Consider the following 16,202-nt stretch of genomic DNA (forward strand, 5'->3'; position numbering starts at 1 on the left):
TACGTAGGCCCTACGTATGTGTGTTGTGTGTGAGCGTTCGTGTGTCTACGTAAGGCTCCAGTCACATAATGCTCTGCGTCCGGCGTTATGTCCAAATAAGTCTTTTTTTTTTTTCTGCGGACACCCGGGGATCTCTTGCTGTCACCAGAGTATTTTTACAAAACATACGGGAAAAAATATGCGGGCGATACGGAGAGATACGACGAAATGTGGATACTTGCGTCTACTTGCGGATATTCTTACGAATTGGCACGTAATTTTGTTCTTTCAACTTCCATAAACTTCCGAATAGTTCGGAACACTTTCGGAGAATTGAGGATATTTTCGGATAGTTACAGATTGTTATAAATAATTATGTACAATATGACGATCCCCGCCAAGTCAATGTATTATGACGGCAAATTTATCACATAATGGACCAAAGTACACTGGAATTGAAAGTTGTGAAAAGTTTTCGCATTTCTTTAATTTGCTTTACAATTATGAAAGATATATGAAATTTTGAACTTGAAGTTTGAATTTTATTTCTGCAGCTCAAATATGGATAAACATCATAAATGTAAAGACTACATAACATAATTATACCACAAATAGAATGCTATCTAGAGTAAGAAAATATTACTTACAGTCATGGAATAGACAAACTGTGGTTACGCTCTCATTGTGCAGCGATATTTGTGACTCTCTGGGTTATGTTAAGGAGATTGTTATAAGAAAGCAAAGCCTAACAGAGTGCACGAAGAGGCGAACTCCCATCTGTTATCTTTCAGCCTCCTCCCCGGAGTTCTGGAGGGCGAGGTTCCCAGAGTTCCGCTGGATTGCTAGCAACAAATCGGACCACGAGGAGCGAATTCCCGTCGAATTTTCAGCGGGACGTTGACCGTCTGTCCCGTCGGTACTCCGGGAGCTAACGTTGCAAGCGCCATTTTTCTTTCGGGGACACTACACTTTAGGGCCAGCTTCTCTTTCGACGTCAACATTATCACAAGACTACAGGCAAGGCAACAAGATGAACAAAAACAATAGATATAGATATATGCCGATGTGGGTGGATAGATATAATTATGTCGATGTGTGTAGAGAGATACATGTCGAAAGAACGTCTCCGAGGTGAAACGCTTTAAAATGTCGCATTGAGAAACATGCGTAAAGATCTGATATTTCAGCTAAATGTGTCGTGGCCTGAATCAATTTCGTCACCTTTGTCGCCCTTTCGGAATTCTTCTGTTATTTTCAATTTTGAGTGGTGTATTTGCTTGATGCTTTATAGCAAAGTAAGTACGAACAAGTCACTTTAAATGAAAAAGAAAAATATGAAATTGACTGCTATCAACTTTGCACTGTCAAGTTCAAATCGGACCACGAGGATCTCCTCCATTGTCCATTGTCTCCATTGTCTGTGTTCTGTCTTTGTTCTTTTTGTTGCTCATCTTTTCTCTCTCTCTCACTCTCCTCTCTCTCTCTCTCTCTCTGCGTTGTGTGTGTATGTGTTTGTGTCTTCATTCAAAGGAAACAAATCATTTAATGCTTGTGACCCTTTTGATATCAATTCTTATAATAATGCAAGTCACAACAACTTTAAGAAAAGCTCCGAAAAGACTAGAAAATAGTAATTCGTGATCTTACAAATAACTTGAACTTTTCTTGACTTTAAGCATCAAAATAGGCACTTTGGCTCAGCTTTTGTCAATATTACCAAATGAAATCACACAATCTACATACTTTGTATACAAAATTATGCTATTTTCTTCAAAGCAATTTAAGTTGACGTAACAATAAGTAGTTAAATTGTTTCAAATCATCAAATTTAAAGGATTAAAGGGATTTCATGAATTTATCTCAATCATTTAGATATTGTTAACCGATGATTTCATGAACATACTACAAAATCAGAACTTGACATTGCACGGAATTCACAATATATTAGGTTTCCCTGTTCAATGGAATTCCTCGACTTTTTACGCGACTAGAAAGAGTTAAGCCCTGGCAAAGTTGGTAGCGGTCAATTTCATAGTTTCCTCTTTTCATTTAAAGTGAATTGTTCATTCTTATTTTGCTGTAAAAGTGTCAAGCAAATGCACCACTCAAACTAGAAAATAACACAATAGTGCCGAAAAGGCGACAAAGGTGTCGAAATCGATTCAGGCCTCATCACATATCAAGTCGAATATCGGGCACCATTACAGAAGCGGAGTAGCCAGAAGAGAAGCTGGCGCTTAAGTGTAGGGTCCTCGAAACGATAAATCCCTTGAGTTCCGGCGAGATAGACTGTCAACGTCCGGCTGAAAAGTCGACGGGCTAGAGCAGAGTGCACGTTGAAGCGAACTCCTATCTGTTATCTTCCACCTTAATTCCTGGGTTTCTGGCGGGCGAGGCTCCCAGATTTCCACTGAATTGCTAGCGACGAATTGGTGCACGAGGAGATAATGTCTGTGTTCTGTTTTTGTTCCTGTTGCTGCTCTTCTTTTCTCTGTGTGTGGGTTTGAGTGTATGTGTGTGTGTGTGGGGGGGGGGGGGCGTGTGTGTGTATGTGCGGTGTGTGTGGATGCCTGTCTGTGCTCGTGTGGGAGCGTTGAAGTCGAATCAGGCACAATTACGGCACCGGAGTGGCCAGAAGAGAAGCTGGCGCCTAAGTGTAGTTCCAACTACAACGGCGCTTCGACCGTTAGCTCCCAAAGGCGGTGGAAATCTGGAAGCCTGTGTGAGCCGGAAATGTGCAAACGCCTGGAAATGTGCAAACGTCTCGCCGGGAAATGAAATTATATCTGTTTACGCGATAACTCAAGACTGGATCAAGCAAATTTCACCAAACTTTGTCCAAGGATGATGTATGGTGGGACAATTACTTGATTAATTTTTGAGTGAAATCAGACAGAGGTCAAAGGTCAAACATCAAAGTCAAATCCTAAAATGTAACTTTTTACGTGATAACTCAAAACTGGGTCAAGCAAATTTCACCAAACTTTGTCAAAGGATGATGTATGGTGTTACAATCACTTGATTAATTTTTGAGTGAAATTGGACAGAGGTCAAAGGTCAAAGATCAAAGTCAAATCCTACAATGTAACTTTTTACGTGATAACTAAAAACTGGATGAAGCAGCTTTCACCAAGGATGATGTATGGTGGGACAATTACGATACGATACGGCAATTAGTTGAGTAGATTTTAGTGACATTGGCAAGAGGTCAAAGGTCAAAAGGTCAAGGTCAAATGCTACAAATGTTGCTATTTCCCCATATCCATGCAATGCCCAAAGGTATTTTCTTGAAACTTAGTGTATACATATCTACTGCATAAAGATTCTCCAGAGGGAGTTATCATGTCATAAGGTCAAAGGTCAAAGATTAGGTGAAAATGTTACAATTTCACTTTTCTCTCAAATGGTTCAATGTAGGCCTATCTTCATGGAACTTGGTATATACACATGTACTGACTGGCAGAAATTATCTAGGGAATTTAGGAGTCATGTGTCAGAGGTCAAGGTCAACTCGTCAAAATTTTACTATTTCCCTCATATACTAGTATATGCAATGCTTGCATTATTATTTTTAAAACTTAATATACATATATTACCTAATGGAGATTCTCTTGGAAATTTCCTGCCAGAAGGTCAAAGGTTAAGGGTCAAGGCCAGGTTTAAATGCAAAAAAAATCTATTTTACACTGTAATTACACTTTTTCTTTATACCTTGAAAATTACTAAATGTATAAACTTACAAAAGTGTCAGTCAGAAGTCAAGTAAAAATCCTCAATTCCCGAAATACATGTACCTGCACCCTTTAATAGACAATTATAGTAAACGTAGTTCAAGGAAAGTGGACATTCAAGATATTTCTGACAAACCTGTCATTTCAGTATTTTGCCAGTTATGTGAAACTGTTCTCTCACATTGTGAAGACATTATACTATACACCTGTTGGGAGAATCATGCATTATGTATGGCGAAGGCATCAGTGGCCATAGCGACATTTCTAGTTTTTAATTACATTTTCAGCATTTTCTTGCAAACCCTACAACGAATTGTCACCAGATTTGGCAGATAACAACTTAATGGTGATATGATCGTAATTTGTCAAAATGAGCCCCCCCCCCCCACACACACACACCCGTCCTAAGGAGGGGGGGGGGGGGGAGGAGTTGAAGCCTCAGAGTCCCTTAACGCTTGATTTTTTTTTTCTTCATCTGTCGAACCGAACAAGATAGAGCTAAGTTAGTGCTATGAAGACATTAATGACTAAAATTTCATGTTTCATTATGGCGGACCCAGGGGTGCCCTGATCGGGGGTGAGGGGGATGAGGGGGATTTTCCACATTTTCAGCACATTCTCGAAAAATCTAGGACGGATTTTCACCCAACTTGAGAGATACAGTCATATTTATGTTAATATAATCTTGATTTGTTAAAATGCGCCCCCCCCCCCCCAATCGGCGAAGGGGGGGGGGGGGAGGTTTAAGCTTCACTTTTAATATCCCAAAAATCTGGATTTTTAAAAAATCTTCATCTGTCAAACCGAAAAAGATAGAGCTAATTTAGTGCTATGAAGACATTAACGTGATTAATGAATGAAATTTCATGTTTGATTATGGCGGATCAAGAGATGCCCAGATCGGTGGGGGGGGGGAGGGGTGATGGGTGGAGGGGATATTCCACATTTTTTAGCATCTTCTTGAAATATCTATGAGGGATTTTCACCAAACTTGACAGGTAGCAAGATTATGGTAATAATTATGATCTTAATTTGTTCAAATGAGCCCCACCCCCCTTCCCCAACCGCCGAAGCGGGGGGGGGGGGGCTGCGGGGGGTTGAAGCTTCAGCGTCCCTAAACTCTGGAATTTTCTTAATCTTCTTCTGTCAGACCGATAAAGATAGAGCTAAGTTAGTGCTATGAAGACACAGCGTTAATGACTGAAATTTCATGTTTGGTTATGGCGCGGATCAAATGGTCTCCAGATCGAGGGGGGTGAGGGCAAGGAGAGGAATTTTCTACATTTTCAGCATCTTCTTGAAAAATCTTCGACGGATTTTCACCAAAATTGGCAGATTGCGGTGATATATTATTACGGTGATATGCTCTTAATTTGTTAAAATGAGTCCCCCCTCCCATACACACACACACACACACACACACACACACACACACACACCGCTTAAGGGGGGGGGTTGAAGCCTCGGAGTCCCTAAACTCAATTTTTATCTTTTATCTTTTATCTAAAAGAGAGCTTCGTTAGTGCTATGAAGACATTAATGCTTGAAATTTTATTTCACATTTGATTGTGGCGGATCGAGGGGTGTCCTTATCGGGGGGGGGGGGGGATGAGGGGGGATTATATTCTGCATCCTCTTGAGAAATCTTTGACGGATTTTCACCGAACGTGGGAGGTAGCATCTCTAGGGTAATAGAATCCCACTTTGTTCGAAGGGACAACAAATCCAAGTTGTTCCCCTTCCCCAAAGATAGGGATAAGACCACGGTAGCCCCCACGTCATTTAGTAAGGAGACGTGAAATTTCATCAAAGTATAGATCTACCTTCTAAAAATGTGATAAAATTGTGTTCTATTACTCTTGGTTGTATAGAAAATTTCTTTAAAAAGTATGTATTCCATTTTTTTTTTCATATGTATAGGGTTTTCAATAAAATTCTGAATTCCACCCGAACGACCTCAACCCCCTCGTCTTGGTCCCTTTTAAGTTCAAGGGGCAGAGATGGGGTGGGGGGGGGGGCTCCATCTCCTCCCACCTTAGGGGTTGGGGCAGTGCTCATTTAGACAAATTGAGGTCATATCACCAGATAAATACGCTACGCTACGTTTCAAGCTTGGCAAATATCTATTATATAGGGGTTTCAAGAAGAAGGTGAATATGTGACAAATCCGCCTCCGCCGCACTTAACATTAATTCATGAATCAAAGGGATTGTACAGTTTTGGTTGAGACCTAATTTCAGGTTTCTAACATTTTTTCGTGAGATAATGAGAAACCTCTTATGAAGTATGAAAGAACATGTAATTCCATGAGGAATTCAACAGTTATTTGATGAAAATTGGTTTTGAAATGGCTGAGATATCCAAAACAGAGCTGCGCGATTCACTTTAAATCGCTACCATAACACCTCGAGTGTCACCAAAATGCTACAAGAACTTGATTGGACCACTCTGGAACAGCGCAGAGAAAATGACAGGCTAATTATGATGTACAAAATACACAATAATCTTACTCCTCTTTCAGCACAGGACTATATCATCAAACAGGCTACTCAGTTAACGAGAGCCTCGCAACCACACTCCTATCAGGTACCATATTCGAGAACTGAATCGCATCGCCATTCGTTCTTCCCAAGAACTGTAAGGAACTGGAATTCCCTGTCGTCAGACATTGTTTCATCTGTGGGATCATTTCGAAACCGTCTAACGGTTGATCACAGTGGCTAGTTGTTTTCGTCAAATTTTCTTATGTGCTTGTAAATATCTGTAAATAAATTGTATCATAATGTAAAAATAGCACCAGTCTGCAAGAATCTTCAGTCTATTGAAGGAGGCGGACTTAATCAGAGGAAGAAGAAGAACAGAGCGATTCTAATAAAGTGTGGGACCCACATTTTATTACAGTCACTTTGTTTTACTTCGTTTGTGGATGTTTCAGTAATTCGAAACCCGATTTTCATCAAATAAACTTTGAATTCCTCTTAAAATGGTATGCTCTGTACTATATCATGTGTTTTCTTTGTATCTCGCAAAAAGTTCAAAGCCAATTCTCATCTTCAACCAATACTGTAGCATCCCTTTAACATAACAGGCACCAGCACTCTATTAGCTCCATCATTTTTTTATAGAAGGGTTTTTTTTTATAAAGCTGATATATATATAATTTTATTATCCGAGTGATGCGTCTTGAGTTTTCAGGACAAAGACAAAAAATGTGAAAATTAAGCCTCCTTCCTACCCCCTCCTATTTTTGGGCATCCCTTCATCTGTCATAGTAAACTTAAACCTATAACATCATGCATTAACTGTATTTACAGTACTATCACCATAAAGATGCTATCTGCCAAGTTTGGTGAAAGTTCGTCATAGATTTTTCAAGAAGATGGAGAAAATTTTGAAAATCCCCCTTCCTCCCCCTGGTTACAGCTCGTTATTCCGAAGGTTTGTTATTCTGAAGGCTCTTTATTCCTAAGATTCGTTATTCCGAAGGTTCATTGTTCCGAATTTCATTTACGGATTAACCAGTCTTCGGAATAACGAACCTTCGGAATGACGCCACAAATTTTTGGATTAACGAACCTCTAGGTATAGGGACTTTGCGTGTTTCGGATTAACAACCCTTTGGACTAACGAACCTTCGGAATAGCGAACCTTCGGAATAACGAACAGCACCCCCTCCCCCTCACCCTCACCAACCCCGGATCAGAGCACCCCTAGACCCGCCATAATCAAACATAAGATTTCGGTCATTAATGTCTTTACAGCACTAACTTTTTCGGGTTTTTTTTTTTTTTTTTGATTGATTGATTTTATTTCTGCCTTTTTCCAAATCACACATAACAAAAGAATACACATATTTGGAAATCAACGTTACACGACATTTAAGCAAACATGCTGTCTTACAAAGTAATTCAAGGTACATATACACATACAAACTATGAACATGACAGTATTCGATGTATAAAACATGCAGCATATCACTCACAAAAAAGAAAGTTCGGAGGAGAATCATCAAATCAACACTTGTAGATTATGTAAATAATAATGAATTGTTCATTCAGAGCATATGATCACGTCGTTTCATTAAACGAATTTCAGAGAAAAGAATATAACAGAGGGGATCTAAATAAATTGATATTAGAAATTAAACGTTTTGGTTATAATAACAGAAAAGCAGGAGACCGCGGTCATAAGCAGCAGCTTGACATGGATCGAGGCCTCGGGGTAAAATTCAAGGCTTAAAATCGATTTACATATCTGTATAATGGACATGTCTACAAAAACAGAATAAATAATCAAATCGAAAATATTGTAATAATTTATGAGATTAAAAGTAAAGGAGAAATTCAAAATAGTTTTCGTTTGTTTCTTATCAATAGGCATTTTTTACCATAATACTGTGTTGAGGTGAGTGCTGTGCTGTGACGTGCTGTGCGGAGCTGTGCATGTGATACAATACAATTTTGTTAATTTAATGTTTGGGTATATATACCTGATTAGATTGATTCTGGTTTATTCTTTGTGTCACATGTATGTCTTCTACATACTTCTGTATACAATATCAACAATCGTGATGCGCAGCAAAGTACTAAAACTAATACTATATCAATATTGACTTTTTATGAGTGAACGTAGAAACCCCAAAACTTCTTATCACTCATATATCATTATATTTCGATAAAAGAATTTTTTTCATAAGTGCCTTAAAAATCTATAATTTGGTGGTTGTCTTAATTTGCTAAGGGAGATTGTTCCAAACGTCAGGTCCATGATGTCTAATTGACTTGTGAGCTATCACTAACTTGGGATTGTGGAGGTGATAATCTTTAGAATGTCGAGTTGGGTAAGCATGGACGCTGGAGTTCACAGTGAATAGGTTGTGGAAAGAGGAGGAAGGGAGGGTGTTGGATTTGTATTTGTACATGAATATTGCGCTTTGTAATGTATGAATATCGTGGATTTTCAGAGTTTTCAATCTAAGAAATACTACTATTACTACTACTACTTATTCGAGGGCATGTACTTGCTTCAGCCGATGCCAACTCGGGTTCCATAAGTTGCGCCTCCAAACCTCTCTATCTAACATGACTGTCCGTAGGTCATTAATGCTATCAAGGCCTGCATCCTTCTTCAGGACACTGATTAAAGTGGCCTTACGTCTTCCTCGTTTTGCAATTCCCTGTTTAGGTTCCCAGAGTACGAGGGAATTCGCAGATAGCCCAGGGTGTCGCGCACAGTGTCCCGTTAATCGCATCCTTCTCTCACGCACTTTGGCAGACACCTTTGGCAATGTACCATACAAGTCATCATTTCTAACGTAGTCACTCCATGACACATTAAGGACTATCCTGAGCATGCGTGTGTACACTCCGTCCAATGCTTTCTCTTGTCTGGCTGTAAGTGTCCACGTCTGCTCCATACAGTAATACAGACTCAACTGTTGTGACAAAAAGTCGCCGTTTTATGTCGTCGCTAATAAGCTGAGATTTCCACACTTTCCTCATACTGTGCAAGGCATTCCATGCGGTGGCCACGTCCGATCCTGATGTCTTGTTCTGTCGAGGATCCAGAAGGATCGAGGATCCTTTCCTTATCCAGAATTGCATATGTTCTGTACAAGTTTTCCCTGTCCTTGCATATTCTTCTCTGCTCTTGCCATCTTCACCGTTGTCTGCGATGAACGCCCTATATGCAGCTTTCGTCTTCTTCCTGGCAACAGTAACTTTAGGGTTTAAGCTTTGCTCCTCCCTCCGAGCCGATGATTTTCAGCGTAGAGAGCGCCCTGCGTGGTTGCCTCTTTTCTGTGCTCTGAGTTGTTTATCATTTTTGTGTTGTTCTGTGATATTATTTTTGTGTCACTGTGCCAACTGTATTGTATGTACTTTGTGAATCTCCTGGACAATTTTTGTGTTAAGTAATTGGAGGATTTGGCTGAAGATCGGCAAACTGGATTTGGGTTTGATATCGTTTGTACGGGAGCCACACTACAGCCTTCATATTCACCTGAATATGTATTTATGCGCTGTATGTGTTTATGCGCTCATGCGAGCCTAGAGCTGTTAAGCGCGTAGAAGTCATACGCGTTTGTGTTCATGCGCTCACCAATGCTTTTGTACTTGAATGAGCTGTAGCTTTTTTAAATTTTTATGTACGTTTTGCACAACGCAGTGATGATAATGATCAGTATAATGGAACGAATGAGGTATATGTTTGTTGTGAGTCTAATACTGACTCTTTTGCCATGTATGTATTGTTGTACAGCCACATGCACTTTTAGTAGGTCTATACTACCAACTGTGAAGAATGATAAGAACATGTCTAGTACCGGTATCAGAGTAAAAGGCTACTCAAAAGCATGCATTTTGTATTATAAGAATGCAAGCTCTACTTTTCACATGTCACTGCTTACCAGTGGAGATGTTGAAATCAACCCAGGTCCGTCATTTAGTGTGTCAGCTACCAAAGATCATGCTGTTGATAACAATACAAGACGTGCATCTAGTATCTTTCGGACATTTTACAGCTGAACCCTTACAATGTTTACTCCACTAAACCTTCTTGTAATTGCCTTCGGATAATGAAGTGACATGGCAACGAATAATTTAAGCACATTCCCAGAGTTGGCAAACGAGGAGGAGGAATAGCTGTGTTGTTTAAAAGTCAATTAGATGTCAGAATTCTAGATTCCCCAAATGTTACATTTGAAATGATTCAGATGACTCTGAATTATTTGCAGAAATCGTTGCATTTCATCAATGTATATCGTCCACCCAGTTCAGTACAGTTTCAGATTTTCTTGGATGAGTTTTCTAATGTGCTCGATAGACAGCTTCTCTGCTCGTCTGACTTGTTGATTGCAGGTGATTTCAATATACCTGTGGACTCATCAACTTCGAATTCGAAGTTGTTCTCTGAATTATTGTCAGCCTTTAATATGATTCAACATATCAATGAGCCAACTCATAATCGAGGCCATGTATTAGATTTGCTTATAACTCATAAAGGTAACACTGTACAACTTTGTAATACCGGTGTTGTGGAAGGTATATCAGATCATTCAGCAATAATGTGTGAATTTGAACCTTCCTAAACGTTGTATCAAAAAAAATTTGTTGTGACACGGAATTTGAAATCTGTAAACCCACAAGAGTTTGTTGCTGATACTCATGTTAAGTCTCTTTTATCAGCTGAATCTCAACTTAATAATGTTGATGATGAAGTGAATTTGTATAACACTTTACTCACTGCCACCCTTGATAAGTTGGCACCTGAGAAGCGAATCAAGGTCACAATACACCCCAATACGGAATGGTATACCCCAGAAATAGCTCAAGCAAAACTGCTTCGTAGACAGTTAGAAAGGAAGTCAAGGTCCACAAAACTGGAGATTCACAAACAGATGTATCATGCGCAAAGGCGATGTGTAAATGTCTTGATTAAAGATGCTAAGTTACAATATCATTCAAAAAAGGTTACGGATTGTGGGAAAGATACAAAGAAGTTGTACAAAGTTGCTAATGCTTCACTTTACCGAAAACAGCGATCTCCTTTGCCGGAACACCTCACTCATGGTGATCAAGTTGAGTTAGCCAATTGTTTTAATCAATATTTCATTGATAAAATTGTGGCAATCCAACGGAGTTTCCCAACTCGTTGTGAACAGCCAAATGACATTGTATGTGAAGTCAAGTCAGAATTGAGTGAGTTTCAGTCTGTCACTGTTAATGAGATAGAAAAGCTTATTAAGAACTCACCTAACAAATCATGTTAACTTGATCCAATCCCAACAGATTTGGTTAAGAAGTGTGGCAGAGTTTTAGCACCCGTTATCACAAGAATCATAAATGCTAGCCTGAGATTAGGTATAGTTCCACAGGTGTGTAAAAAGCAGTTATTCATCCAACTTTGAAAAAAGCAGGCTTAGATCAGGAGTGTCTAAAAAATTACCGCCCAATTTCAAATTTACCTTATTTAAGTAAATTGCTTGAAAAGGTTGTTTTCTCACAACTGACAATGTTTCTGCAAGATAATGAATTGCTTGATTCATTTCAATCTGCGTACAAGCCTGGTCATAGTGTAGAAACACTGTTAGTCAACTTATCAGATATTGTGTTCAGAGAATTAGATAGTGGTAACATCACTACTCTAATCATGCTTGATATGAGCTCAGGTTTTGACACAGTCGATCATGCTATTCTGATTCAGCGGCTGAGATATTTGGGCATCAAAGGAACTGCTCTTGATTGGTTTATATCCTACTTATGTGATCGATCTCATTACGTCAGAATTGGTGATTCTACCTTCTTGTAAAACTATGACAAAGTTTGGTGTACCTCAAGGTTCTGTTGGAGGCCCGCTGCTTTTTTCTCTGTAAGTGCAACCAATTAGTGAAGTATTTCGCAAGCATTGTATTAGTTATCATTGTTATGCGGATGATATACAACTATATTTGTCTTTTAAACCCACTGTGTCTTCATTGTCATCCGCCATTGCAAAACTCGAAGCATGTTTGCAAGACCTGAAAATCTGGCTTACATCCAATGGCCTTAAACTAAATGATGATAAATCTGAGTTTCTGTTATTGGGATCAAAGCATATGTTAAGGAAAGTTGATTATCAGTCATGTCATGTCAACATCGATAGCACTTGCATTACTCCGTCGAAAACAGCCCGTAATTTAGGTGTCATATTTGATCAGGAAATGTCATTTCGAAGTCATGTAACTCATATTCAGCGGAATGTTCGATATCAGTTGCGTAATTTGTTTCATAAGGAAATATTTGTCTAAATCTGCAGCTGAGATACTTATTCATGCTTTGATTTCTTCTCGGTTGGATTTTTCGAATTCATTGTTGTGTAATCTTTCAAAAAAAAGATGTCACAAAACTTCAACGGTTGCAAAATTCTGCTGCCCGATTGTTAACTTTTACTAATAAGTTTGATTCCATGTCACCAGTTTTCCGTTCCTTACATTGGTTACCTGTAGAAAAAAGGATTATTTTCAAGATTCTGTTATTAGTACATCATTCAGTTCATTCTTTTCCCCAATATACATAAGTAATTCTGTTCAAAAATACAATCCGACACGAAGGCTACGTTCATCATCAGATGCATTCTTACTCCAAACACCCAGAGTAAAACATGGGTATGGTGATCGTGCTTTTTTTGTTATGGGACCAAAATTGTGGAATCAGTTACCTCTTCAGTTAAGGGAACTGTCATCGACAGAGTCATTCAAATCCAAACTTAAAACTTATCTGTTCCTTTCATACTGAGGACTGTAATTGCTGAATGTCATTAATATTGGATCAATATTGTATTTTTTAATTGGTATATGTTGTATTCTTTATTTGATATATATTTGTTTTTGTTTACCATTTTCTTATTTGTTGAAATGTTTGAATATGTATATATGCATGTAAATATATGATAGCTTTTCATTTTTGAAGTGCCATGAGCACTGAAAAGTGGACCTGTGCGCTATACAAGTAGCCACTATTATTATTATTATTATTATTATTATTGATCTGCTTGAGACATGTTTCTGCTGCTTGTTGATTTGCATCAATAAAGCGTTGGTACGTTTCTGTGGCAGACTCATTCTCTTCCTGGAGTACATGAAATCTGTTTCTTATTTCCACTGTGTATTGCTCCTGTCATTGACGGTCGGTTGTTAGTTCCTCCCAAGCATATTTCACTTTCTGCTTTTTCGGCGCCCTAAGACTAAGTCTTACTGTTGCAGTCACCACCCTGTGATCAGATCCGAGAGAGGAAAAGGACCCATAAGCTTCACTGTTAACGATGCTTTTACGCCACTTCTTACGTGTCAGAATATAATCTAACTGATGTCACAAAACTTCAACGGTTGCAAAATTCTGCTGCCCGATTGTTAACTTTTACTAATTAAGTTTGATTCCATGTCACCAGTTCTCCGTTCCTTACATTGGTTATCTGTAGAAAAAAGGATTATTTTCAAGATTCTGTTATTAGTACATCATTCAGTTCATTCTTTTTCCCCAATATACATAAGTAATTCTGTTCAAAAATACAATCCGACACGAAGGCTACGTTCATCATCAGATGCATTCTTACTCCAAACACCCAGAGTAAAACATGGGTATGGTGATCGTGCTTTTTTTGTTATGGGACCAAAATTGTGGAATCAGTTACCTCTTCAGTTAAGGGAACTGTCATCGACAGAGTCATTCAAATCCAAACTTAAAACTTATCCGAGAGAGGAAAAGGACCCATAAGCTTCACTGTTAACGATGCTTTTACGCCACTTCTTACGTGTCAGAATATAATCTAACTGATGGGTGGTCTTGTTTGGTGACATCCATGTCCATAGTTTTCCCTTTCGTTTCTGAAAGAGCGTGTTTGTGGCCAATAACTGATATTCTTCCATCACATCAAGCAGTCGTCTGCCATTGTCATTCGTCTGGTCATTGCATGTGAACAGGACATCATCTGGACCGAGTCGTGCGTTGAGATCGCCAAGCACCATCAAGAAGTGATGGCGAGGAACAGCTTCAATTGCTTGACGAAGATTGTCATTGAAGTCAGTTTTGTCAGTGCTAGCTGCATATTCACATGGTGCATATGCAACAATTACAGTTAATGCAGGATTTCCCTGGAAGGTTGCTTTAATCAGCCTGTCTGAAATACGTTCTACACCAATAAGAGCCCTTTGAGCTATCTTGCCGATAACAATACCAACTCCTCCTGTTGCCGCTTGCATTGTATTCCTCCATGCTGATGCCGTGTAGAGTTCATACCCCTATTCAAAAAATAGTGGTTCAGAATTTGCAAGATAATGTGAGTTGGTACAAATGCGGAGTGCTCTTTTTTGGAGAAGATGAACTGATTGAATTTTTGTCTTGGTAGAATTTGCCCATACCATATTGCAGTATGTGATGTATGGTAAAATCAGTGCATTATATAAAATAAAAAGAGATTTTTCTATCAAAAAAATCTTTCAGTTTAAACAATATACCTATGTTTCTTGATACAATATTACTTATATTATTTACCTGTTCATTCCAGGTAAGAATAGAATCAATAATTACACCAATAAATTTCGTAGACTTTTTTTCTACAAGGGGTACCCCATCAATATAACTCCATAATGTTTTAATTTACAAATAAGAATTTTATGATCAATAGTATCAAATGCCTTACTCAGGTCCATAAAAATTCTAACAATATGTTCCTTATTAATAAAAGCTAATAGAATAAGAATAAGATTTTCATTTTTATTCAAAAAAGAAAATAATCTTTTATAAACAATTTTCTCTATAATTGATATGCTTGGGAGAAGGGATATTGGGCGGTAGTTTTTTAGTTGTGTGTGATCGTCTTTTTTATGGATGGGAATCACTTTTGCGATTTTCAGTGAATTTGGGCAGCGGCCAGAACTGAAGTAAAAAAAATCAAGAGAATAGGGACTCTGAGGGTACAACCCCCCCCCCCCCGCTCCTCGTCGGCGGGGGGGGGGGGGGGGATTCAATTTAACAAATTAAGATCGAATCACCATAAATATACTATCTGCCAAGTTTGGTGAAAATCCGTCATAGATTTTACAAAACTATGCAGAAAAAGTGGAAAATCACCCTCCTTCCCCTCACACCCCTTATCAAGGCACTCCTGGACAAGTCATAATCAAACCTGAAATTTTAGTAACTATAGTGTCTTCATATAACGTAGTTCCATATTCTTCGGTTCAACAGGAGAAGATTACAAATTCCAGAGTTTAGGGACCTGAAACTTCAACTCCTCCTCCCCCCCTCCCCCCTTGGCGGTGGGAGGGGGTGGGGCTCATTTTACCATATAAGACCATATTACCGTAAAGATGGTATCTGCCAAGTTTGGTGAAAATTCTTCTTGAGATTTATCAAGAAGATGCAGTAAATGTGGACAATCCCACTCCTCTCCATCACTTCCCCTCCCCCCACCCCCAATCAGTGCACCCCTGGATCCGCCATAATCAAACATGAAATTTCAGTCATTAATGTCTTCAAGGCATTAACTTAGCTCTATCTTCTTTTTTTGTTCGACAGAAAAAGGTTTTTAAAAATCCAGAGTTTAGGGACTCTGAGGCTTCAACTCCCCCCCCCCCTTTTCGGCCGGTGGTAGGGGGGGGGGGGAGGATTGGGGGCTAATTTCAATTCATAAAGATCATATCACCGTAATGAGGCAATCTGACAAGTTTAGTGAAAATATGTCCTAGACTTTTCAAGGAGATACTGAAAATGTAGAAAATCCCTCTCCTCCCCTCACCCCCCCCCCCGCGATCCGGACACCCCTGGATTCGTCATAATCAAACATGCAATTTCAGTCTAGTTTAGGGACTCTGAGGCTTCAAATTGAAGACTCCTCCCCACTCGATGGCCCCGTGCCCTGCATCCCTGGATCTGCCATTAAACGTGAACTCCTGTCATCAATATGTTTAACGCGTATCCGGGCAATTACCCCGAGAGGGCAATTACCCCCCGGCTA

The sequence above is a fragment of the Diadema antillarum genome, unplaced genomic scaffold, assembly GCF_040938485.1.
Source record: "Diadema antillarum isolate AM-2024a unplaced genomic scaffold, OU_Dant_1.0 seq00000205_RagTag, whole genome shotgun sequence".
NCBI classification, from domain to species: domain Eukaryota; kingdom Metazoa; phylum Echinodermata; class Echinoidea; order Diadematoida; family Diadematidae; genus Diadema; species Diadema antillarum.